General features: G+C 50.3%; 1 protein-coding gene across 1 annotated transcript in view; it reads left to right on the top strand.

The window, feature by feature from the left end:
* The window catches only part of SLC25A38 (solute carrier family 25 member 38), a 547,641-nt gene that overhangs the window by 438,282 nt on the left and 81,608 nt on the right, over positions 1 to 27,751 (top strand). The gene's annotated exons all lie outside the window — the stretch shown is intronic.

Genomic DNA, 27,751 nt, shown 5'->3' with positions numbered 1-27,751 from the left:
ACGACACAACCAGGAATGGATCAGGGAAATAAAAGTATCCCTTTCAGGACAGGGAAACATACACACCCCTAGAGCCTCACTAACATACTTGTCTTCCCAACAGCAGTATAGCAGGATATACTTCACACAGGCAGCTTCTTCAGTCTCCACCCCATGCGCACACAGTTTCAAAATGGCCAGCAGGAGTCTTCTAGCTTTATCCCAGCCTCATTCTGACCATCTAGAAGTGAGGAAGCCTAGTTCATCCCAATCCTCACACTCCTTATGCTCGCAGCTGCAGATCAGTGGTCCTAGTCTGAATCAGGGGGCATGTTACTATATAAACCTGGAATCCCAGTGCAGTGTGGTTGCTTAACAGAAGCAGGCGGCTCGTGTTTGGGAAAGGCTGGAGAGGGAAGACTGCTGGAAAGGGTAGGTGCTGCAGAGACTTTGAAGAATATTGGAGACAGGAGATTGCTGCAGAGGAGTGGTAGCAGCAGGAAAGGGGGGGTGAAGGTGATCTCTACAGAAGACAAGGTAGCAGAAGAGGTTTAGGGGGTGAAAGAGGAGGGAGTAATGTCACTCAAAAAGGAGGAGGAAGTAAAACTGGGGGTGGAGACAGGTTGTAATAGAAACAGAAGAAAAGAGAGCAGAAGTAAAACCAGCAGTGGTATGTCAGGAGAAGACTAGAACAGAAGGCAGAGAGGGAAAACCTGTAGTGGAGTTAAAGGAAGGCGTAACCTTAGAAGTTTGGAAGAAGAGGAGGTAAGACCCGGAGTACAGTGTACGTTGGTGACAATAACTAAGGAAGTGGCGACAAGTGACAAGGAGAACATGGTTGAAGAGGTGGTTAGACTAGAGGGCATGGGGGTGAGATCAAGAGAAAAGAAAGAGATGGCTGAAACAGGCCAAAGTGGTAGAAAGGAGATAGTAAAATATAAGCAGGGGAGAGAGGTGGTGGGCGAGAGAAAGGAGAGTGAGGACGAGATGTCTTTAGATGAGGAGAGTGAGGATGACAGACCACAGGAATGGAAGAGAAACAGAAAGTGCTAGAGAAAAGAGATCAGGACTTTATCAAGTTATTGAAAAAGTCCATGAGCCAATCCGCCAGACTCCCACATTCCCCCTCGTCTGGCTCTATGGCTGGGGCTTTAGAACCAGGACTCTTGCCACCCAGTGTCATTGATGACTCTTCATCCAGTGTTGATTTCAAGATTTGGTTCACTGGCGCTGATTTAGTAGTCTCCATCGATAAGACGTGTAAGGGTGGCCCTGATTACGCTCACACCAGAATAAATACACCCCTCTAGGGAAATAAGGCCAAGAGTCCATATTGTAAGGATAACAAGTTTAATCTTACAAAAATTAGGATGGTAGCAACCTTTCAAGGCTCTCGTCAGCCTTGCTGCCAAAAAGATGTTCACCGTCAAAGGGCATGTTGAGGAGCCGGGACTGCACATCAGGAGCGAACCCCGACTTCCGCATCCGCGCAAACCCGCTTATTACTGTGCTCGCCGCCATGCACCGGCTGACACAATCTGCCATGTCCAAACCCGACTGAACGGCCTCACACATGGCATCCTTGCCATCCTGAACCATAGCAAGCAAACCATCCCGTTCGTCCCCTTCGGGAATATGTTCAGCCGCTAATGCAACACAGTTCCACAGAGTGTGTGTGAAACGAGACAAGGCACATACGGAGTTGGCCGCCTCAAGCGCCATACCCCCTGAAGAAAACACTTTCTTCGCCCAGCCATCAAAACATTTGTCGTCCCTATCCGGAGGGATGGTAGGATACGATGCCTGCTTTGCTGGGGCCGTAGCCGCCTGCATCACCAAACTCTCCGGAGTGGGGTGCCTGGACAAGTAGCAGGGGTCGCTACTGGCTGGACGGTATTTTCGCAACAAAGACTTGCCCACTGCCGGGAGACTCTCCTGAGCAGTCCAAGCCGCCGCCACCCTTCTCTGCAGAGCCATATGAAACGGCAGTACCGGGTCAGTGGGGGGCCCAAGATCAAGGATGTCCGTGAGATCATCTTGAACAAACTCCCCTGGGGGAGCCGACCATCCCAAGTACTCGGTGACCCGAGACATAAGGCGCCGGTACGAAGAATCGGCATGAGTGCCAGGCTCCGGCCTACAAAACTCCCCCTCCGGAGAGGTGTCCAGTCCTCTGGCATCATGCAGTGACTGCCTCAGGCCATCAAATTGGCTATGGCCCGAGAGAAGCTCATCAGGCACCGTAAACGGAACCAAGCCCTCATCAGAGCCCTCATCACCCTCTGAAATGTACTCCAGGCGGTGAGAGGAAGACACCTGGGGACCAAAACTATGCCTGACCTTAGCCAGACCCTTTCTAGGGGCTACCCCCGTGCCACGGGGCCCCTCCAACACCACCGCCTTGAAAGGCGCCGAACAAGTCGGCGCAGGCGTCGAGAGAATCGGCCTCGACGTCAGCCGCAGCGCCGCCAGCACCGGCGGCGTCGACACAGGCCTCGAAGCCAGGGCTCCGAGCATGTCCTTCGACGACCTAGGCACCGACAGCGACGACGACCCCCTCGAAAGCGGAGCCTCGAGAGAGAGAGAGGGCGTCGATGTCTTCCTCGAAGACGGCACAGGATCACGCAGTCTCAAGCGCATCGAGGACCTGGAACGGGCATGGCGAGAACGGTTACCCTTGTCCGAGCGGGACCTATCCCGCGAACCGTGCCGACCACCCGAGCCCGAAGGCGTGCGAGCGGTGTCTCTCGACCGATCACGACCGACCCCACTCAAAGGCGCAGACGGACCGGTGCCCTGCGATTCAAGAATCGCCAACATCTTCTTCCCGAATGAAGCCCATTCCTCCGGTGTCGCTTGCATGGTGGGATAAGCGACCCGCTGACAGGCGGAGTCCTCAGAAGAGGACGGGGAAGGTGACCGACGCCGGTGCTTCCGGGAATGCCTCGAAGAGGCAGAGGATTGGCGAGACTGTCTCCTGGAAGGAGACCCACTGGACCTTCGATGATGACGCGGAGAGTCGCCTCTTGAATCATCCGTCGAAAGCCCCGCAGACCTCGACTTCCTGGGCTTAGACACCCTACCTACTGACAACTTCTTCTTGCGCTCCCGCAAGGCCTTGGCTGTGAGCGACTGGCAGTCGACACAGTCGTCCGTGTCGTGGGCCTCCCCGAGGCACCAGAGGCAGGCTTCGTGCAAGTCCGTTACCGACATCTTGGACCCACAGTCCCAAGAGTCGAGGCGAACCGAGATTCACGAAGCAAACACGTTCGCGGAAAAATCGGAACTGAGGCTACGTGCGTCGTGCGTCCTACTTATCACATAGGGTGACATCGGCCGTCGGAGGAGGTCCTCGGGGACGGCGCACCGACGTCATCGACGCAGGACGCAGACGCCGAAGAATTTCCGAAGCAGCACAGCTGTGGCCATTACCTGTCTTAGATATGGAATATGTCATCGGACCATCCCATCGAAAGAACGTTACCAGGTAAGAGAGTAACTTGTTATTCTTTGTCAGCAGTTTTGTCAGAGCGTGCTGTTCTACATTTTGCTAGCTTATGCAAAAATACACTGTAACTCATGTTTTCCTTCATTTTGCTAATTATGAACATTTTATTTATAAAAACAATTTCCAGTCATTCTCTCCATATTCCAGTCATTCTACTCATATTACCTGGCCCCATAGGTTCCCCCCATACTTAATACTTATAATATGCCCCATTTCTGCATTTTGTCGCACAGAGCAGGTAAATCACATTTTTAGCCTGCATGGATCTTGACGGACAGTAGACAGCTGGTGAGTCATTTTGTGTGCTCTGTCAGTGCTAGCCTTAGCGGCGAACACTGCTGAATCACCTGCGTTCCATTTTGAGCACAAGCCACATTCTTTCTATGAGGGAGGGGGAGTTTTTGACTTGCACTAAGATTTTACAATGCATAGAATCTGACATTACAAATCTATCCAGCTAATAGTTAATTGTGCTTTAAATTTAAACTATAACTGCCTTCTTCAGTGCCTGCCCATGTCCTTCATCAGGGCCTGCCTACGTCTGTGTATGTGATTATATATGCATTAGAGAACCTTCCCAGTGCAACTTCCTCTGCCCTAGTCCATTATACCACCTAGAAGAGGTCTTGTCTAACTATAAAGTGCTTGGGGGTGCGGGAGGACCCTGGTTCCTTCCCAACAAGGGGTTGCCTGATCGTTATCTTCACTTGAGTTAGATCAGCGCGCCGGGCTGCATTTGCCCAGCTCATCCTACTTTTAGGAGTTTTTTCTTCTTCACGGCTTTCCGAATTTACATAAGCAAGTCTGTCTGGGCTATCGCGTTTTTTCCACGCAGTCCTGGAAACTAGTGGCCTCTGTTTAGGTCTTTTTTCTGTGGGGCTACCATTCCTATTCCATTGGCCTGTGACATTCGCAGGATCCCATAGCTCGAAACCCAAAGCATGTAATTTATCTATGCGGTCCAAAAGTAGTGTGATCAAAGCAGATGATTTCAAATGAAGCTGGACCCGATCAGTCTCCCCCATTTATAAAGCCTACAATCTTTATATTCTCAGTTACAATTACCCTACCTTTTGGAACATGATGGAACAAGCACAGAGTGTTTGATCGATTTAAAATTAGTCAATCTTTCATTTCTAGAATTCTTTCAAACTCAATCACATGGCCCTATGAACTTAGCCCCCCACCTTTTTTAGTTGTTGGGCTCAGTTTTTACTTTGGTGGGTCCTTAGGTGATTTACAATCGGGCCTAAATTTTCTTCTTGGGTTCTCCGCGTTTTATTCAGCATAGCGGAATCCACTCTACAGTTTTCAGTCAATTTCTGCATTACCTCATCAGGGGTTTGTCCGCCCCGGAAGCTGCACCATTGACCTTGGTTCTCCTCTCCTGCAGGGTCAAATATAGACTAGGCGATCTTGTAGCCATTGTTAGTGTAACTGGTCTATAATCGTTGGCTTCTACAGGATTCTGTAAATTCTGTTTAGTTTCATGCGGTACGATAACTTTTACAGGCGTATCAACCATTGTATCTTCCTCGTCTGTGATCTCATAAGTTGAGTTGCATTAGCTGGTCATCCTCTTATGGCATGCAATTTATACTGACTAGCAATGGAAAACTGCGAGGAGCCCTTGCATATTCGCCCCCAAAGTTCAGGGTCTATATCCGTTCCCAGATCCCTCTCCCACCTTAGCCTCAGATTCTCCGTCAACCCCTTCCCAGCATTCACCAGTGCTTTATACATGGTGGAGATCATGCCCCTCGTTTCCCTCCGATTATCTCAGAGCTCCTCAAAGGGGGTGAGGTCTCTCTGATTCTTCTCCTTCCATTTCTCCCTCTTAAAGACCCCTTTAAGCTGAAGGAAGGAAAAAGCCGAGAGGGGATTTATGCCCAGTGCCTCCTTCAAGTCAGTGATTGTAATAAAGTTGCCTGCTCTCCAGAGTAGGCCCACCCTCTCCTGGCCTGCCTCAAACCAAGATTGAAACCTGTCGGGGGTTAGGGATTGCCTCCCAGGCCCCGGGTGTCCAGATGTGGCTCAAGGGAGATGGCCATGAGGTAACACCACGCGTGTCCACCCATTCCCGCCGAGCCTCCCATATGGTGCCCAATTTCGGGTGGTCCCTAACTCTGCATGGGAGCTTACTTCTCGTTACCCACAGCCATTCTGCCAATGTGGTGGGGGTGAGATTAATATTATCTAGGTCAATCCACTGAAGTTCCTTCTCCCCTCTTAGGTGTGGAATAAGGACCCTTAACTGCACTGCTTCGTAATACTGATTTAGTTTTGCATGTCCCACCCCTCCCTTGTCTTTGGGCAATGTGAGGACATCGTATGCTACTCTTGCTTTCTTCCATTGCCATAGAAACTTTCCCCCTTGACCTCTCAGAAGAAGAATTCGGGAAGGCGGATAGGGAGCATTTGGAATGGGTATAAGAATCTAGGTAGGCAAACCATCTTCAGGTCGTTCAGTCTCCCAAGCCAGGATATGGTTAGTTTCTCCCATCTTTCTAGATCGGTCTGGAAACCAGAAACCAGTGGGGGGACATTGACATCAAATAGGGCACCCATCTCCCTCATGAGATTTATCCCCAGGTATCTCAGGTTGTCCCCTCCAACCATAAGACCCAGTGGATCAAACCTAATAAACATCTCCCTGCCCAAGATCTTTCAGTGGAAATAAGATCGACTTGGCCCTGTTAATCTTGGAGCCGGATAGTGCACCATACTGTTAAATCAAGTGATTTGCCCTAGGTACGGAGGTCAGGGGGTTCCTTATATGCAACAAGAAGTCGTCCGCGTATAAAGCCACCTTGTACTCCACCCCACCGGCCATGAGACCCTCCACTTGGGGGTCTCCTCTGAGTCTCTGGGCCAGGGGTTCAAGGGAGAGGGCGAACAAGATTGGCGAGATGGGGCAGCCCTGCCTCGTGCCCCTACTTGAATTGAACCAGCGGGAGTAAACTCCATTAACCGCCACTGACGCCCTGGGGGAGGAGTACATGCCATTATCCCCCTCATGAACCTAGCGCCCAACCCCACTTTGCCCAGGACCTCCTCCAGAAAGCCCCATTCCACCCTATCAAATGGCGTCCACTGAGAGAAGGGCCGGGTCACACCCCATGTTCTGTGACCCGTGAATCAATTACAATGTTTTCTGCATCGTATCCACCCCTTGTCCCATTATAATTCCGACTTGATCTGAGTGTATCAGACAGGGCATATATATTTCGAGTCTCGCCGCCAGCACCCTTGTGTATATCTTGGCATCGCCGTTCAATAGCGATATGGGGCGGTAGGACCCACACCTTTTGGGGTCCCTACCTTCTTTAGGGTTCACCATAATTAATGCCTGTGAGAATGATTCAGGGGCATCCCCCATCTCAAGAATGTCATTAAAAAGCTCCACCATGAAGGGGACGAGGGAAGAGAAAAATGACTTCTAAAAGCCAGCTGTATAACCATCTTCTCCCGGGGTCCTCCCCAATGGCAGTCTCATCACCGCCTTTTAATTTCCTCTGCTGTAATTGGGGCATCCACTGCGTCAGCCTCTTCATGAGAGTGTACGCATCTGTGTATCCGCTAGGTACGACCCTATCCCAGTCTTCCCCTGTCTGGCCTCCAATTTATATAGGGCCTCATAAAATGTTGCAAACACCTCAGGGATTTCCCCCCCCCCCGTCCCTGGGCCTGTGCCCCTCCCTCACCGTCTATGGCCATAACCCACCTTTCGGAGCGCTGTCTGCGTAGCCTGGCGGCCAGTAATGCGTCCGCCTTATCTCCCTTCTCATTCAAATTTCTGTTTCAGGAACTGTAATTTCCTAACTATCTGGCCTTCTTCAAGGAGTCGCAGCTCTTCCCTTTTCTGTCTGGCCTTGTGTATTCTACTCTTCCCTCTCCTCGGCGGCTTCCCTTGCCACCCTGTCAAGGTGGGCTATCTTCCCCCCTCAGCCTATTCTCTATTAGAGCCCTCTCCCTCTTCTTCCTAGCACCTTCCTTAATCAGGATCCCATGCCATGTTGCCTTTCCCACTTCCCACACCGTCTTCCTCGTGACCTCCCCTGTATTGTTCATTTTAAAGTATTCCCAATTTCCCCAGCCATCTCTGTTCAGAACACGGGGTCCTTCCACAGTGACTCATTGCATATCCACTTTTACCCTTTATGCGGTAGGCCTGTCCAGTCTAAGTCAACCGTTACCATGCCGCTCTATGGGAGGTCATGCGCGGCCAGTCTCCCAGCTGGTCCGTCGGTGCTCCCTACCTACTGAGCCGCTGGGGAAACGGTCCTCCTCTGCGTCACCCGCGTCTGCTCCAGTGGTTCTACTGATGCCTGGGCTCTGTTCGGTCTCCGCCACCTACTCTCGCCAGCTCCCGCCTTATCAAGGGTTGTGCGGCACCGCCCCACGGACCCAGCAGGGGTCCCGCAGCTATGCGTTTCATGTTGGGGGATTTGGGGTGCCCGCACTCCTCCACGACACCTTCACTGCTCCCCCGATTCACTGCATGGCCATGGGGGTTGCTTGCAACGTCATTACTCCTTCGCAGGCGGCTGCTCTGTGACCGGGGATTTAACTTTAGTTTTCACCGCCGTGGTTGGTGCCTATTTTCCAGCAGGTCCTTTGCCAATTTCTTCCGCTTTTTTGACAGTGAGTGCAGGGAAGCTTCCCACACCTCACTGTCCACTTTGTCTAGGAGTGGGGGCCTTTAAAGTGGGGGCTCAAAACACTTTTAGAGACCATAGGGCTGGAGGGTTATGCAGAGGCTTCCTGCATCTGCGTGCCCCATGTTGGCCTCTCCAGGATGAATCTTTTTCATTTATACTGGAACCCCGAGGCAGAGAATTCCAGCTCTTTTATTGACATAGTGATGTCTTGGATCGATTCGACATAACAATAAAACATTCACCCAGTTGTGATTCTCTCTGTGGATTTGAACATAGACTGCTTAAACAATGTAGTCCTGAAGGAAGAAGGGAATGCAAACAAAAAGGACGCAAAGCAAAAAGATCGAAAGCTTGGCTAGATGCAACAGAACTTGGAGGCCTAATCATGCTGAACGGTCAAACTGCAGGTGACATTCCCGGTGCTTCAACATGGTGAAATGCTCCTAGTAGAGCGACCCTTGATTATTTCTTTATCTCTAGGAATATACGCTCCTATATTCTGCAACTTAATGTCTCCCCTACTATTCATAGCGACCACAATCTGCTCATTTTAACCATAACAGCTGGAACGTAAAGGTGGCGCTAGAGGGGGGACGTCATAGACTACGATTGAAGCGGGAGATGATCCCTCAAATAACAGAACACCTAAAGCTGTGGCAGTCACGCAATGCGCTAGAGGTGGAATATTACTCCATTCTGGTAGCGTTCAGAGAGAAGTCGGCAAAGAACTCCCGACCATTCTTTAATCCTATACACTCCTATGATAAGTAGGTGTTAGCAGAGAAGCAACAAGAGGGACCTATGCAACCGTGGGAATTTACATCACTGGAAGAGATATGACATAATTAAAAAGAGGAAACAAAGCTGTAAAAACTGGTTAATCTCCTATAAAATTATAATGAATCAAAATGATGTGGAGAAAATGCTTAGGGCTCCAAATAAGAACAATACTAGAACCCTATGGCAAATTATTAATGCAGAAGGTGCGTCTACTCAGGCTTTGCAATTAAACCCGATATCAGAAAATACATGGGTTAATTATTTTGGGAAGCTATATGATTCGTATGGCCTCCAGGACAATATGGATCTGAGTACTGAAAGGCACTGATGGAATATCTCATTCGATAGGGAAGACATTTTAGCCCAAATTAAGAAGATGAGTAGTTCCCGTGCCCCAGGACCTGATGGCCTGACCAATGAGATGTTGAAATCTGCCTCAGAGGTCTGGGATGACTTCTGTCTGTTGCTGTTTCGAAGAATTCTGACAAGAGGTCGGGTCGCACTCTCTTGGAAATCAGCCAGAGTGGTGACAATTTTTAAGTAGGGAGATAGATCCAACCCCAAAAACTATCGTCAATAGCACTATTGGTTGTTTTGGGGAAGCTTTTTGCCTCCCTTCTGTTGAATCGCCAGAATGAATGGACCAGGCAGGTGGGCTGCTATGACTGTCGACAGGCTGGATTTGTCAGGGAAGTTGGATGCAGCCTGAACCTGCTATTATTACATTTGTTGAAGATGAGAGCAATTGGGGGATCAAGCAAAATGTATCTAGCCAGTGCCGACTTGGAATATGCGTTTGATGGCATAAATCAGGTGACCCTCTGGTCTAATCTGGAAAAAAAAGGTGTCTGTTTGATCTGTTGGCAGCAATAAAAGATTTACACACCAACACCTCCATACAAGTCTGACTTGACCAAGCTGGAGCTCTGACAAAAACAATACCCACCTTCAAAGGTCTAAAACCGGGCTGTCGAAGGACCCAGCCCTATTTAAATTCTACATAGAAGACCTGAAAGAATTGCTTTTTGCTCTATAGAACCTCTCGCCTGCATCCTGCGTCTTAGGCACATACATCGTGGTCTTCGTATGACCGGCCCTACCCACATAGTCTTGTTATATGCGGATGATTCACTACTATTCATCAGAAACCCGCCACTCAACCTCTCCCCAATACTGGAGGAAGTCCGCACATTCACCAGATTCTCTGGGTACCATGTAAATTAAGAAAAGTCAGAACTGTTCCCGTTAAACGGGGCCACGGTCCCTCCGCTGAACCTTTTGGGTTTTAAATGGGCACAGAATAAAATTAAATATTTGGGGATCGTCATCACGCGACAACACCAAACACTGCTCCTTAAGAATCATTGGGCATATATACAAACTCTCACTGACAAATTGAACTTGTGGTCCAGACTACCATTGTCACTATATGGCAGGATCTCCCTCCTTAAAATGGTTGTTGTCCCTAAGCTACTTTACTATTTTGTCAATATACCCTTGTGGCCTAGGAGAAAGTATTTTGATAAACGTAGGTCTTTGGCGATATGTTTTTGCTGTTAGAGCGATACGCCTTGCATAAAGTGGGAGGCCATGACTAAGCCATATGAACAAGGTGGACTACAGGCGCCTGATTTTGAACTCTATTATGAGGTTGCTCAGGCACACTTTGCCAGCCACTTGTATGCTCTACATGCCCTCCACTGCACACTGGTTTGGAAAGATATAGCACTGCCCCCACTTGTCTGCGCGCCATTGTTCTTGCCAAAAAACATCTTGACACCTGCACATTTGACCCGGTTCGCACCACTGTGAATGTCCGGTTGAGGGTATTTAAGAGACTGCAGTGCACTGAGCCATATGCAGGCTCTATTCCCCTATGGCGTTGCCCTGGGCTACATCCCACGTATGATAGATCTATTAGGGAGGGCTGAGATCCTGGCGGTGTGATGACTCTGAGAGACCTCTTCCCAGAGGGCACTTTTGTTACTCTACAGGATTTTGCCGAAAAGCTTGGTAGAGACCTCACCCGAACTTTGCATTATTACAGGATTAGAGCGGCAGTTAGATCACAATGGACCTCGTTCCCTAAGGAACCAGATGTTTGTCAGCCCCTGGAGTGGGTAGTGTCTACGGGATTTACCTGAGGGTTAATCTCCACATTGTACCAGAATTGCCAAGATACACAACTGCCGCCTGGTCCTGCCAGACTGAGCTGGGAGAGGCATCTGGGCATCCCTCTGGAGGATACTAGGTGGGCACGCTGGTGCAGCCTCACCAGGGAGGTCTCATTAAATGTTAGACATTGACTCATTTAATTCAAACTCCTTAACTGTCTGCATTACACCCCGGAGAGGGTCTCCAGGTTTGGCCCCTCTGTGAGTTCCAAATGTAATAGGTGCTGAGACTGCTGATGCACATCATATGTTCTGGGCATGCCCTTGGATTATAGATTTATAGGAAGAAGTGGCCGCGATTCTGAATATATGAACTAATGTTCCTCCGATGCTGTAATTTCCTAAGTAGCTGTTTGGTGACATTGGGAAGATCTCTGCTAAAAAGAGACGGCTATTCAATATGGGCTGTTTAATAGTGAGAAAATGTATTCTGCTCAAGTGGAAGTCTAGGACTGCACCGAAAGTTGAAATGTGGTTGAAGGAAATGGCACACGTCAGTGACTGTGAAGAAGCACATTTCGCTGATTACCACGGCCTGCAGACCCAAAAATATCTGGGGCCCATTCCAGGAATATTTGAGCAGTCAATCGCCCAGTAACGGTTAACTGTATTTGGTTTATCATATAGGTATCCATTACATTTGTCTATTTAACTTTGTGTAAGTGTTGGCGGAATGCATGATGATGCACAGCTTTGTTTTAAATGTATTGAATTGGTAGTCTTTCACTGTTCAATAAAGGGTTTTTTTTTTAAAAAGAAGACCTGAAAGAAACTCTAAATCAGGGCAGGTCCTTTTCACCGAGAATAAATGGCATAGAGGTGGGCTGGCTACTTTACGCTGATGATCTAGTTTTATTAGATAGGTCTTCAGCAAAAGCTTGTTCGAGGGGATTGTGTCCTTCGACGTATTCCACATCTTTGACAGAAATTACCTATCAGGACTGGCGCTATGGGCTACGGGACTTGCTAGATGATCGGCTATGTCTTCGTCTTCACTCAAGTTATAACATTCCCCAATCACCTCCTCACCTGAATAGTCCAGTTTCTTCCGGCGGGTAAGTCCTATGTAAGGCTTCTTCTTTTTTTGAAGATATGGTCTACCTCGGAAGGAAGCCACCGTGACCCCCAGACAGAGAAAACCCACGGTGACTCCCCTCCGCGACAGCCAGAGGGGAAAAAGCCACTGGATGGCAAAAAAACCCCTGAATCCAAGGTAGTCGTGAAGGCTGTGGAAGTCGTCTGCACTGTTGTAGGTAGAATTGGTCCTCCGCCGAGGAACAGTAAGGTCGGCGTGTCTCTGCTGATCGTTCGATGGAGAAAGCGGGATACAGGTAAGTACCCCTCAGGGTGGACAAGCGAGAACGGGAAGCGAGAACGGGAGATTCCTGGAGTCTGAGAAATCCTAAAGAGGAGAATGGCAGCAGGGAAACAGCACGGGAACTAAACACAGGAGAAGGCAAGCAGGAACGAGAGAAGGGGGGAGAGCCTGACGGAAATGGGAGGAGGAGAATACAGAAGCGTGAGGAAGGCGAAAATAGCAGGACAGAACTGTCAGAGGGAAAAACTAGCGCAAGCAACAGGGTGAGAATGAACTCAGTTGCAACGCGCCGAGCCACCGGCAGCCAAGTGAGATAAACAAACGGCGGCAGCCATCTTGGAAACAACTAGACCGTGTCTGGTAGACGGGGAAGGAACGTAACGGAACACTTCAATGGCGTCCCTGTTTCCACCTTCGCCACAAACGCCAGTCGCCGGCGGCAGTGACAGTATGCCCCCTCCGAAGGCTTTTCCCTCCCGGCCTTTCAGGATGAAGTCGGTGGAACTTGTGTAACAGTTGAGGAGAGTGAATGTGGAAATGGGGTTCCCAAGTATCTTCTGAGGAGGGATACCCTTTCCAATGTACGAGATACTCAAGACGTCCCCGATGATAACGGGAGTCACGTATCTGGGAAACTTCATACTCCTCAAAGGCTGGAACAGGCAAAGTCCATAGCTTGGGGGATGCTTGTTTCCGGGGATCTGACACAAAGGGACGTAAGAGAGATGAGTGAAACACGGGGTGAATCCGCCTGAGTCCCTTAGGCAACTTGAGGCGGAAAGCCACAGGATTGATCCTTGAAGTTATCTCGAAGGGTCCAATGTAGCGGGGTGACAGCTTAGAGGGCCGAACCCATCGAGGAAGGAACTTGGTGGACAGCATGACCTTGGAGCCTTTGTCCCAGGCAGGAACTTGACTCCGGTGTTTGTCGGATTGCTCCTTATAATGTCTGCTAGCCTTAATGAGGCTCTGACGGGCCGTGTTGTGGGCCTCCTTGATCTGCACGAGGGTGGTCTCCAATGAAGGGATGTTAGTTTCCTCCCAGAAACCCGGAACTATGGACTGCGGGTTGTATCCGTAGGTACAGAAGAAGGGGCTAATTCCTGTAGCCGTGTGGACAGCGTTATTGTATGCAAATTCAGCTGTGGGGTGCAGGTCCACCCAATTGTCTTGCTGTTTATTTATGAAACACCTTAAGTACTGCTCTAAGGTACCATTTAACCTTTCGGTCTGTCCATTTGTCTGGGGGTGAAACCCCGACGAAAGAGCTCTCTCAACGCCCAATGCATTACACAATGCTGACCAGAATCTGGAGGTATACTGGCTGCCCCTGTCTGAAATTATCTTTTGGGGAAGCCCATGTAGTCTGAAAATGTCCTTGAGGAATACGTCAGCCATGACCGAGGCGGACGGGATCTTTGCCAAAGGAGAAAAATGTGCAAGTTTCGAGAAGGCGTCTATGGTTACCATTATGCAGGTACAGCCTCGGGAAACCGGTAACTCCACAATAAAATCCGTAGAAATGCATCTCCAGGGACCATGTGGAACTGGTTCCTGTTGTAACAGCCCCATAGGTTTCGAGGTGGTATATTTGCTTTGTAAGCACACCATACAGGATTGAACATAGGCTTGAGTATCGGCCTTCATGTTGGGCCAGATGAAAGCTCTTTGGAGAAGTTCCAGAGTGCCTCGTACTCCTCGATGACCTGCTGTCTTGGAATCGTGGCACCACTGAGTGACTCGTCTTCTGAGATTAATGGATGGAATGAACAGTCTTCCGTGGATAAAGTGCAACCCGTCCTTAGTGGTGACTGGTTGATTACCCACATTGAGAGTAGGCTCTTGGAGGTAGGCTCCTCGTACTTCTTCCAAAAAGCTAGACACTGTAGATATGATCCGAGTACGAGGAAACATAAGATCCTTGCTGTAAGGGAAAATAATATCGTCTCTGCGGGAGAGAGCATCGGCGACTTGATTTTGAGAGCCAGGTATGAATGTGATGACAAAATCAAACTGGGCGAAAAAATGAGCCCATCTGGCCTGACGGGTGTTATAACACTCTTGCTGCTTGAGTATTTGCAGGTTTTTATGGTCAGTTCGTATCTGGAACGGATGTAGGCTCCCTTGGAGCAAATGCCTCCACTCCACACAAGCCAGCTTCATAGCTAATAGTTCCTTTTCTATGACGGAGTAGTTGCGTTGGCTGGGATTCAAAGTCTTTGAGAAGTACGCCACCGGATGCTCGAGGTCTTTGACTCTCTGAAGAAGAACAGCACCTACGGCTGCTGCAGAAGCGTCGGTCTCCAGAATAAAGGGTAGTAGCTGATCTGGTTGTTTCAAGATAGGAGCTGTACAGAACTTGTGTTTTAAGCTGAGGACGCTTTCTTCAGCCTCATTTGACCAGATGAAAGGACCCATGGATTTCTTGAGAAGGGATGTAATGGGTAGAGTGAGTAAGGAAAACCTCGGAATAAACTTCCGATAGAAATTTGCCAGCCCCAAAAAACGTTGAATATCCTTAACCGAAGAAGGCGACGGCCATGACAAGATGGCATCCACCTTCCTTGGGTCCATAGTAACCCCTTTGTCGGATAGGATGAATCCCAAGTATGACAACGAGGATTGAGCAAATGCACATTTCTCAGGTTTTACCAGAAGACTGTGATGTTGTAGTCTGCGCAGAACCTCCTTGACATGCAGAGTATGTTCCTCCTGGCTCCGTGAGAAGACTAAAATGTCATCCAGGTAAACCACTGTGTTAAGGTTCAGAAGGTCTGAAAACAATCGGTCCATAAATCTTTGGAAAACGGAAGGTGCATTGACTAGGCCAAACGGCATAACTTGATATTCAAACAACCCATAGGGAGTGCGAAACGCCGTCTTCCACTCATCTCCTGTTCTAATGCGGAGCAGATGATACGCATTCCGTAGATCAAGTTTTGTAAACACAACAGAGCCTTGAACAGACTCTAGAATCTCTGAGATGATGGGCATAGGGTACCGATCCTTTATGGTCACTCTGTTTAACTCCCTATAGTCGATACAGGGCCGCAACTCCTTAGTATCCCGTTTGGGTATGAAAAACAGAGGCCCCAGCGGGGGATTTGGAAGGTTTTAGGAGTCCATTTGCTAAATTATCATCAAGGTAACTTCGGAGCACAGCCTTTTCCGATACAGAGAGGGGATACATCCTCCCAAAGGGAACTAATGCCTGCGGTACTAGGTCGATACCACAATCCTCTGGGCGATGTGGAGGAAGTTTGATGGGGGTCTGCTCCTGAAAGACTTCTGCATATTCGGAAAGACGTTCCGGTATGCAATGGATGGAACTGCTTTCGACAGCAGACATGGTCTTAACAGTTGCGAATGTTGGTTCCGGAAGGCATTCTCGGAGGCAGAAAGCGGAATGAAAACTTAGTAGATTCTTAGACCAACCCACCGTTGGGTTGTGTTTCCGGAGCCAGCCTATACCTAAGATGACCGGTAAGTGGGCTGCCCGTATGATGTCAAATCTTATGGTTTCAGAATGCTGGTGAATGGATACCTGAATCTCCTCGGTGGTGTGAGTAATGAGTCCCGAACATAGGGGTGTACCATCCACTCCTTCAACCTTTTGGTCCTCCTTTTTCTCAATCCTTAGTGGACCCACCTTATCAGCCCAAAAGGTGTCAAGGAAGTTTCCAGCCGTCCCACAATCCAGTAGAGCCTGCGTCTCTACTTCTCTCTTCCGGAATCGGAGTTTGATGGCTATAACCATGGGAAGCAAATCTTCGCTCATCTGAGATGAAGCCGCAGAAAGAGTAGTGTAGGAACAAGGTGCAGCCCCTCGATAGTCTGTTCCACTGACTATCAAGGGCGTTTGTTTCCCGATCTCCTTGGGGGCACATCAGGGCAGTCTCTCAGCAGATGGTTGGCAGCTCCACAATATAAACAAAGATTCCCCTCACGTCTCCTCTTCTTTTCTTCGGCAGTCAACGGAGATCTGGTGGTTCCGACCTGCATGGGTTCATCTCTGGCGGGACGCGATGCAGGTGAGGAGGCTGACGGGGGTGTATCCAAGAAAGGATGTGGACCTCGAGCCTTCTCCTTTTCGTTTTTTCGTTCCGTCAGGCGGAAATCGATTCTTAGAACTGCAGTCTGAAGATCTAAAAAGGTTTCTGGGCGAGGGATCCGGGCAAGCTCATCCTTGAGCTCCTCTCGCAAGCCCCTGCGGAATATGACGTACTGGGCCTGCTCTTGCCAACCTGCCTCTGCAGCGAGCTTCTTGAAAGTGGAGATATAGGATAGTAAGTCGGCACTCCCTTGACGCACATCCAGCAGGTCTTCGCTAGCCACGTATGAGCTTTCGGTTCGCAAAAAGGTGTGTATCAGTAGTTCCTTAAAGGCCGCATAGTCCTGCAAAACTGGGTCTGATAGGGATACCAATGGAGAAGCCCATGCCAAGGCGTTTCCCGTCATGTGCGTGATCATGAAACCCACCTTGGAATGATCTGTGGAAAATGCATTTCTGCGGAAGGTGAAATGGATATTACAGGCTTCCAGGAATTCCTTAACCTTTCTTTCCGAGCCGTCGAATTTACCCGACACCAGAGGTAGTTGGGGGTAAATCAGATGTCTGTTGTTCTCTTGCAGCTACTCTTTGTTGGAGCGCCACATTGTCAGCCTTTAGTGTTTGGACTTCTGTGTTGAGGGTTTGGAGAGCTGTCACTAGCTCTTGCAGTTGTTGTGGCGTAGCCATAACTTCTTCTTGGCGTTGCAAGCTATCAGGACTGGCGCTATGGGCTACGGGACTTGCTAGATGATCGGCTATGTCTTCGTCTTCACTCGAGTTCTAACATTCCCCAATCACCTCCTCCTCACCTGAATAGTCCAGTTTCTTCCGGCGGGTAAGTCCTATGTAAGGCTTCTTTTTTTGAAGATATGGTCTACCTCGGAAGGAAGCCACCGTGACCCCCAGACAGAGAAAACCCACGGTGACTCCCCTCCGCGACAGCCAGAGGGAAAAAAGCCACTGGATGGCAAAAAACCCCTGAATCCAAGGTAGTCGTGAAGGCTGTGGAAGTGGTCTGCACTGTTGTAGGTAGAATTGGTCCTCCGCCGAGGAACAGCAAGGTCGGCGTGTCTCTGCTGATCGTTCGATGGAGAAAGCGGGATACAGGTAAGTACCCCTCAGGGTGGACAAGCGAGAACGGGAAGCGAGAACGGGAGATTCCTGGAGTCTGAGAAATCCTAAAGAGGAGAATGGCAGCAGGGAAACAGCACGGGAACTAAACACAGGAGAAGGCACGCAGGAACGAGAGAAGGGGGGAGAGCCAGACGGAAACGGGAGGAGGAGAATACAGAAGCGTGAGGAAGGCGAAAATAGCAGGACAGAACTGTCAGAGGGAAAAACTAGCGCAAGCAACAGGGTGAGAATGAACTCAGTTGCAACGCGCCGAGCCGCCGGCAGCCAAGTGAGATAAACAAACGGCGGCAGCCATCTTGGAAACAACTAGACCGTGTCTGGTAGACGGGGAAGGAACGTAACGGAACACTTCAATGGCGTCCCTGTTTCCACCTTCGCCACAAACGCCAGTCGCCGGCGGCAGTGACAGTATGCCCCCTCCGAAGGCTTTTCCCTCCCGGCCTTTCAGGATGAAGTCGGTGGAACTTGTGTAACAGTTGAGGAGAGTGAATGTGGAAATGGGGTTCCCAAGTATCTTCTGAGGAGGGATACCCTTTCCAATGTACGAGATACTCAAGACGTCCCCGATGATAACGGGAGTCACGTATCTGGGAAACTTCATACTCCTCAAAGGCTGGAACAGGCAAAGTCCATAGCTTGGGGGATGCTTGTTTCCGGGGATCTGACACAAAGGGACGTAAGAGAGATGAGTGAAACACGGGGTGAATCCGCCTGAGTCCCTTAGGCAACTTGAGGCGGAAAGCCACAGGATTGATCCTTGAAGTTATCTCGAAGGGTCCAATGTAGCGGGGTGACAGCTTAGAGGGCCGAACCCATCGAGGAAGGAACTTGGTGGACAGCATGACCTTGGAGCCTTTGTCCCAGGCAGGAACTTGACTCCGGTGTTTGTCGGATTGCTCCTTATAATGTCTGCTAGCCTTAATGAGGCTCTGACGGGCCGTGTTGTGGGCCTCCTTGATCTGCACGAGGGTGGTCTCCAATGAAGGGATGTTAGTTTCCTCCCAGAAACCCGGAACTATGGACTGCGGGTTGTATCCGTAGGTACAGAAGAAGGGGCTAATTCCTGTAGCCGTGTGGACAGCGTTATTGTATGCAAATTCAGCTGTGGGGTGCAGGTCCACCCAATTGTCTTGCTGTTTATTTATGAAACACCTTAAGTACTGCTCTAAGGTACCATTTAACCTTTCGGTCTGTCCATTTGTCTGGGGGTGAAACCCCGACGAAAGAGCTCTCTCAACGCCCAATGCATTACACAATGCTGACCAGAATCTGGAGGTATACTGGCTGCCCCTGTCTGAAATTATCTTTTGGGGAAGCCCATGTAGTCTGAAAATGTCCTTGAGGAATACGTCAGCCATGACCGAGGCGGACGGGATCTTTGCCAAAGGAGAAAAATGTGCAAGTTTCGAGAAGGCGTCTATGGTTACCATTATGCAGGTACAGCCTCGGGAAACCGGTAACTCCACAATAAAATCCGTAGAAATGCATCTCCAGGGACCATGTGGAACTGGTTCCTGTTGTAACAGCCCCATAGGTTTCGAGGTGGTATATTTGCTTTGTAAGCACACCATACAGGATTGAACATAGGCTTGAGTATCGGCCTTCATGTTGGGCCAGATGAAAGCTCTTTGGAGAAGTTCCAGAGTGCCTCGTACTCCTCGATGACCTGCTGTCTTGGAATCGTGGCACCACTGAGTGACTCGTCTTCTGAGATTAATGGATGGAATGAACAGTCTTCCGTGGATAAAGTGCAACCCGTCCTTAGTGGTGACTGGTTGATTACCCACATTGAGAGTAGGCTCTTGGAGGTAGGCTCCTCGTACTTCTTCCAAAAAGCTAGACACTGTAGATATGATCCGAGTACGAGGAAACATAAGATCCTTGCTGTAAGGGAAAATAATATCGTCTCTGCGGGAGAGAGCATCGGCGACTTGATTTTGAGAGCCAGGTATGAATGTGATGACAAAATCAAACTGGGCGAAAAAATGAGCCCATCTGGCCTGACGGGTGTTATAACACTCTTGCTGCTTGAGTATTTGCAGGTTTTTATGGTCAGTTCGTATCTGGAACGGATGTAGGCTCCCTTGGAGCAAATGCCTCCACTCCACACAAGCCAGCTTCATAGCTAATAGTTCCTTTTCTATGACAGAGTAGTTGCGTTGGCTGGGATTCAAAGTCTTTGAGAAGTACGCCACCGGATGCTCGAGGTCTTTGACTCTCTGAAGAAGAACAGCACCTACGGCTGCTGCAGAAGCGTCGGTCTCCAGAATAAAGGGTAGTAGCTGATCTGGTTGTTTCAAGATAGGAGCTGTACAGAACTTGTGTTTTAAGCTGAGGACGCTTTCTTCAGCCTCATTTGACCAGATGAAAGGACCCATGGATTTCTTGAGAAGGGATGTAATGGGTAGAGTGAGTAAGGAAAACCTCGGAATAAACTTCCGATAGAAATTTGCCAGCCCCAAAAAACGTTGAATATCCTTAACCGAAGAAGGCGACGGCCATGACAAGATGGCATCCACCTTCCTTGGGTCCATAGTAACCCCTTTGTCGGATAGGATGAATCCCAAGTATGACAACGAGGATTGAGCAAATGCACATTTCTCAGGTTTTACCAGAAGACTGTGATGTTGTAGTCTGCGCAGAACCTCCTTGACATGCAGAGTATGTTCCTCCTGGCTCCGTGAGAAGACTAAAATGTCATCCAGGTAAACCACTGTGTTAAGGTTCAGAAGGTCTGAAAACAATCGGTCCATAAATCTTTGGAAAACGGAAGGTGCATTGACTAGGCCAAACGGCATAACTTGATATTCAAACAACCCATAGGGAGTGCGAAACGCCGTCTTCCACTCATCTCCTGTTCTAATGCGGAGCAGATGATACGCATTCCGTAGATCAAGTTTTGTAAACACAACAGAGCCTTGAACAGCCTCTAGAATCTCTGAGATGATGGGCATAGGGTACCGATCCTTTATGGTCACTCTGTTTAACTCCCTATAGTCGATACAGGGCCGCAACTCCTTAGTATCCCGTTTGGGTATGAAAAACAGAGAGGCCCCAGCGGGGGATTTGGAAGGTTTTAGGAGTCCATTTGCTAAATTATCATCAAGGTAACTTCGGAGCACAGCCTTTTCCGATACAGAGAGGGGATACATCCTCCCAAAGGGAACTAATGCCTGCGGTACTAGGTCGATACCACAATCCTCTGGGCGATGTGGAGGAAGTTTGATGGGGGTCTGCTCCTGAAAGACTTCTGCATATTCGGAAAGACGTTCCGGTATGCAATGGATGGAACTGCTTTCGACAGCAGACATGGTCTTAACAGTTGCGAATGTTGGTTCCGGAAGGCATTCTCGGAGGCAGAAAGCGGAATGAAAACTTAGTAGATTCTTAGACCAACCCACCGTTGGGTTGTGTTTCCGGAGCCAGCCTATACCTAAGATGACCGGTAAGTGGGCTGCCCGTATGATGTCAAATCTTATGGTTTCAGAATGCTGGTGAATGGATACCTGAATCTCCTCGGTGGTGTGAGTAATGAGTCCCGAACATAGGGGTGTACCATCCACTCCTTCAACCTTTTGGTCCTCCTTTTTCTCAATCCTTAGTGGACCCACCTTATCAGCCCAAAAGGTGTCAAGGAAGTTTCCAGCCGTCCCACAATCCAGTAGAGCCTGCGTCTCTACTTCTCTCTTCCGGAATCGGAGTTTGATGGCTATAACCATGGGAAGCAAATCTTCGCTCATCTGAGATGAAGCCGCAGAAAGAGTAGTGTAGGAACAAGGTGCAGCCCCTCGATAGTCTGTTCCACTGACTATCAAGGGCGTTTGTTTCCCGATCTCCTTGGGGGCACATCAGGGCAGTCTCTCAGCAGATGGTTGGCAGCTCCACAATATAAACAAAGATTCCCCTCACGTCTCCTCTTCTTTTCTTCGGCAGTCAACGGAGATCTGGTGGTTCCGACCTGCATGGGTTCATCTCTGGCGGGACGCGATGCAGGTGAGGAGGCTGACGGGGGTGTATCCAAGAAAGGATGTGGACCTCGAGCCTTCTCCTTTTCGTTTTTTCGTTCCGTCAGGCGGAAATCGATTCTTAGAACTGCAGTCTGAAGATCTAAAAAGGTTTCTGGGCGAGGGATCCGGGCAAGCTCATCCTTGAGCTCCTCTCGCAAGCCCCTGCGGAATATGACGTACTGGGCCTGCTCTTGCCAACCTGCCTCTGCAGCGAGCTTCTTGAAAGTGGAGATATAGGATAGTAAGTCGGCACTCCCTTGACGCACATCCAGCAGGTCTTCGCTAGCCACGTATGAGCTTTCGGTTCGCAAAAAGGTGTGTATCAGTAGTTCCTTAAAGGCCGCATAGTCCTGCAAAACTGGGTCTGATAGGGATACCAATGGAGAAGCCCATGCCAAGGCGTTTCCCGTCATGTGCGTGATCATGAAACCCACCTTGGAATGATCTGTGGAAAATGCATTTCTGCGGAAGGTGAAATGGATATTACAGGCTTCCAGGAATTCCTTAACCTTTCTTTCCGAGCCGTCGAATTTACCCGACACCAGAGGTAGTTGGGGGTAAATCAGATGTCTGTTGTTCTCTTGCAGCTACTCTTTGTTGGAGCGCCACATTGTCAGCCTTTAGTGTTTGGACTTCTGTGTTGAGGGTTTGGAGAGCTGTCACTAGCTCTTGCAGTTGTTGTGGCGTAGCTATAACTTCTTCTTGGCGTTGCAAGCTATCAGGACTGGCGCTATGGGCTACGGGACTTGCTAGATGATCGGCTATGTCTTCGTCTTCACTCGAGTTCTAACATTCCCCAATCACCTCCTCCTCACCTGAATAGTCCAGTTTCTTCCGGCGGGTAAGTCCTATGTAAGGCTTCTTTTTTTGAAGATATGGTCTACCTCGGAAGGAAGCCACCGTGACCCCCAGACAGAGAAAACCCACGGTGACTCCCCTCCGCGACAGCCAGAGGGAAAAAAGCCACTGGATGGCAAAAAACCCCTGAATCCAAGGTAGTCGTGAAGGCTGTGGAAGTGGTCTGCACTGTTGTAGGTAGAATTGGTCCTCCGCCGAGGAACAGCAAGGTCGGCGTGTCTCTGCTGATCGTTCGATGGAGAAAGCGGGATACAGGTAAGTACCCCTCAGGGTGGACAAGCGAGAACGGGAAGCGAGAACGGGAGATTCCTGGAGTCTGAGAAATCCTAAAGAGGAGAATGGCAGCAGGGAAACAGCACGGGAACTAAACACAGGAGAAGGCACGCAGGAACGAGAGAAGGGGGGAGAGCCAGACGGAAACGGGAGGAGGAGAATACAGAAGCGTGAGGAAGGCGAAAATAGCAGGACAGAACTGTCAGAGGGAAAAACTAGCGCAAGCAACAGGGTGAGAATGAACTCAGTTGCAACGCGCCGAGCCGCCGGCAGCCAAGTGAGATAAACAAACGGCGGCGGCCATCTTGGAATTAACTAGACCGTGTCTGGTAGACGAGGAAAGAACGTAACGGAACACTTCAATGGCGTCCCTGTTTCCACCTTCGCCACAAACGCCAGTCGCCGGCGGCAGTGACATTACCACAGCTATGCTGCTTTTGAAAACTTTTTCGCCGTAGGCGTCCTGCGTCGATGACGTCAATGCTCTCCCTCGAGGACGTCCGTCGATGGTCGACGTCACCGGATGTAATATCTAGGGCGTACGACGCCCGTAGCCTCAGTTCCGTTTTTTCTGCGAACCTGTTCGCTTCGGAATCTCGGCACGCTCGATTCTTCTACTTCGATTGTGAAAGTTTGAGATCATGTCTTCGTCTTCTTCTACCACGAAGTCGGGTTTCAAAAAGTGTCGGGACTGCGGTTCCAAAATGTCGATCACGGACCTGCACAACATCTGCCTTTGGTGCCTCGGTGAAAGCCATGCCATCGACGACTGCGATGACTGCCAGTCCCTGAGTTTGAAGGCCTTGTGGGAGCAGAAGTAGAAGTTAACGGTAGGTGGGGTATCTAAACCCCGTAAGTTGAAATCTGCTGGACTTTCGACCGACAATTCAAGGGGCGACTCTCCGCGTCGGCGTAAGTCCAGGGGGTCTCGGTCGTCGAGTGGGTCCTGCCATTCCTCTGCTTCTAGGCATTCTCGGAAGCGGCGTCACCGGTCGCCGTCCTCGTCGGAGGACTCCGCCAGACGGCGGGTAGCTTGTCCCACCAAGTATTCATCGCCGGCGGAATGGGACGCGATCCGCAAGGAGATGATGGCAATTTTCAAATCGCAGGGCACCGTTCCGTCCGCGCCTTTGAGAGAAGCCGGCAAGGAACGAGCTAGAGCCACTGCTCGCACGCCTTCGGGCTCGGGCGGTCGGGGAGATTGTCGGGAGCTGTCGAGGTCCCGATCGGACAAGGTTGATCGCCATTCCCGTGCCAGGTCCTGGTCCTCGACGCCGTCGAGACCCTCAGAGCCTGTGAGGCCTTCTAAGAAGGCATCGATGCCGTCGGCGCCATGTCCGTCGAGGGACTCTCTCGAGGCTCCGGCTCCTAGGAAGTCGTCGACGCCATCGGCACCGAGGCCTTCGAAGGACAAGCACGGGTCTCCGCCCTCGAAGCCGTTGTCGAAGTCGTTGACGCCGATTCCATCGGCACCCTCGACGCCTTTTGAGGAGAATTTATCAGAGGTGCCTCAGAGGGCTGTGGAAACTCCAATGAAGGCCCTCAGTAAGTCAGTGAGGCCTGTCTTTGAGCCCTTCTATGGTCATCCTCCCAGGCTTGATTTATTCCAGCCTTTGGACTATATTTCAGAGGTGGAAGAAGGGTCGGATGAGGAGGGGGTTGTACCTCCTGAGGTTCCTGATGACATGTTGTCACAGCCAAATGGAAGACCTACGTCAGTCCTTACATGAGGCCAGTGGTCTGGACACCTCTCCGGGGGTTGGCAGGCCTGAGCATGGTACACATGCCGAGTCCTCGTACAGGCGTCTCATGTCGAGGGTGACTGAGTACTTGGGGTGGTCTGTTCCACCTGTGGATTTTCTGCAGGATGACCTGACAGATATATTGGACCAAGGTCCACCCACTGACCCGGTGTTGCCATTTCATATGGCCTTACAAAGAAGGGTGGCAGCGGCTTGGACTGCTCTGGAGAGTCTCCCGGCAGTGAACAAGTCGCTTCCGAAAAAATACTGTCCAGCCAGTGGTGACCCCTGCTACTTGTCTACGCACCCCACTCCGGAGAGTTTGGTGGTGCAGGTGGCTACGGCCCCAGCGAAGCAGGCTGCGTACCCTACCATCCCTCCTGATAGGGACGACAAGCGCTTTGATGGTTGGGCGAAGAAAGTATTTTCATCTGGGGGTATGGCTTTAAAGGCAGCCAACTCCCTTTGTGCCTTTGCAAGATTCACTCACACTCTGTGGAATTGTGTATCTTTGTCGGCTGAACATATTCCCGAAGGGGAGGAACGGGATGGTTTTCTAGCCCTCGTTCAAGGTGGCAAGCATGCCATGTGTGAATCCGTTCAGTCGGGTCTGGACGTGGCACACTGTGTCAGCCGGTCCATGGCGGCGAGCACTGTGATGTGCAGGTTTGCGTGGTTGTGGAAGTCAGGGTTTGCTCCAGATGTACAGTCCTGGCTTCTCAACGTGCCCTTTGATGGTGTCCATCTTTTTGGCAGCAAGGCTGACGAGAGCCTTGAGAGGTTGCAGACCTCCAAAGCTGCAGTGAAGTCCTCGAGCACTGCAGTACGTCAACCTCTGCCTTTTCCTAGGGGACAGCAATGGAGGGGAGGTTCCTTTCGATACTACTCTTCCTTTGGATAGATCGAGAGGAGCTGCCAGTCAAAGGGCCCAACGTAGGAGTACCAGAGGTGGAAAACAAGGTACTCGTGGTGCCAAAGCCGCTCGGGCAGTTGCCTCCTTGCCCTCAGGCACTGCCACAGGTGCTTCCGCTCAGTCATGAGGCCATGGCCCATGGCTCGCCGGTTGGGGGAAGCCTGGCGCAGCATCTTGTAAAATGGTGTGCCATTACTTCATATGTGTGCGTTCTGGAGATCATAGCCCACAGCTACTGTCTTGCTTTCCGGCAGAGGCCTCACGACAATCCACCAGGCAAGCTCTCTTTGAAGCGTCTTGATCCGCTCCTTGCGCAGGAAATCCTATCCCTGCTGGAGAAAGGCACCATAGAACTGGTGTCTGTAAAGGAGAGGAACAAGGGATGGTAGTCCCCATATTTTTTTATCCTGAAAAAAGATGGAGGATTGAGACCCATCATGGACTTGCGTGGTTTAAACAAGCTCCTCAGGAAGGACAAGTTCAAGATGGTTACTCTTTCTCAAGTCCTCCAGGCCCTTCAACTTCATGATTGGTTGGTGTCTCTCGACCTCAAGGATGCTTACTTTCATGTGCCGATTCATCCCAAGCACAGGAAGTACCTGAGGTTTGCGGTTGGCGACTCGCATTTTCAATTTTGGGTCCTGCCCTTCGGATTGACTTCTGTCCGAGGGTCTTCACCAAGCTTTTTGGCAGCCATGGCAGGAGGTGACGATCGTGACGCATCCCTCACGGGTTGGGGAGCTCATGCCAACGAGCTGACAGCCAGCGGTCATTGGTCTCCGTCGGAGTCCAGACTCCACATCAATCTGTCAGAGCTGCGGGCTGTCAGGTTAGCCCTGAAGGCTTTTCTGCCCTCTGGGCGGGGGAAGAATGTCCTGATTATGACGGACAATACAGTGGCCATGCACTACCTCAACAAAAAGGGGGGGCAGGGTCACTCCCACTGTGCAGGGAGGCGATGCAGCTCTGGTTCTGGGCCATCCAGCAGGAAATTTCATTCAGTTCATCTAGCCGGAGATGAAAACGCAGCGGCGGACGCTCTGAGCAGGCAGAGCACGGTCTCTCGAGTGGGAGCTGGCTCAGGAAATTCTTTTGGAGATATTCGCCCTTTGGGGAACCCTGCAAGTGGATCTCTTAGCCACCAGTGTCAACCGGAAGTGCGAAAGATTCTGCTCGCGGGAATTTCCTCCAGGAGGAGCTTTAGGGGACGCATTGCTAGTGGAGTGGTCCTTCCCACTGCTGTACGCGTTCCCTCCAGTCCCCATCATTCCGCAGGTGTTGCGGAAGTTACGGAGGTTCGGTTCCCGGATGATCCTCATTGCTCCGGCATGGGCCAGGAGAGCGTGGTATCCGGACCTTCTAGACATGTCCATCTGCCCTCCACTCCGTCTTCCCTACCGAGATGATCTGCTCTCACGGGAAGAGGGTCGAGTTCTCCATCCAGAGGTCAAGTCTCTCAGCAGTTATGCTTGGTATCTGAAAGGCTGAGGTATAAGGATTGGGACCTCCCCGAGGACGTGATGGAGGTGTTGCTTTCGGCCAGAAGGCCTGCAACAAAATCCCTGTACCGTTGCCGTTGGAGAAAGTTCTGCGACTGGTGCAGGGTACAGAATGTGGATCCTTTCCAATGTTCCATTCCTTTTGGTTCTGTCTTTTTTGCTTTCGTTAGCCCACATGGGCCTGGAAGTGGGTACCATTAAGGGTTACCTGGCGGCGCTGTCCATATTTAAGCGCTCGTCTGAGGAATGTTCTTATTTTAAGATCCCTTTGATTTCTCAGTTTCTAAATGGGCTAACTAATATGTTTCCACCGTCACCTTTCCAGGTGCCGGGATGGGATTTGAATTTGGTTTTAAAGTTCCTAATGGGAGCTCCGTTTGAGCCCTTACATTCTTGCCCGTTGAGACTGTTGTTCTTTAAGACTGTATTTTTAGTTGCGGTTACTTCCGCACGCAGAGTGAGTGAGTTGTAGGCACTTTCCGCCAAGCCACCTTTCACGGTGTTCCATAAGGACAGGGTTGTCCTTAGTGTTCGTCCTTCTTTTCTTCCGAAGGTTGTATCGGAATTTCATTTTAGCCAGAAGGTGATTCTTCCGGCCTTCTATCCTCCTCCGCATCCTGGTAAGGAAGAGGAGAGGCTCCATAGGTTGGATCCTAGGAGAGCTTTGAGTTTCTATCTCTCACAGATGTCCCGGGTCAGAGCGGACGATCAGCTCTTTGTGGGTTAAGTTGGAAAGCGTTTAGGTCAGGCTGTTTCCAAGCAGACCTTGTCCAGATGGATCATCTTGGCGATCTCTAAATGTTACCGGTTGGCGGGTAAGGACCCTCCAGTAGGCTTACAGGCTCACTCTACTA

Source organism: Ambystoma mexicanum, chromosome 3q (assembly GCF_040938575.1).
Source record: "Ambystoma mexicanum isolate Mex_15411 chromosome 3q, UKY_AmexF1_1, whole genome shotgun sequence".
Lineage (NCBI taxonomy): Eukaryota > Metazoa > Chordata > Amphibia > Caudata > Ambystomatidae > Ambystoma > Ambystoma mexicanum.
The sequence above is the reverse complement of the archived record's forward strand: the minus strand, read 5'-3'. Positions and strand labels throughout refer to the sequence as shown.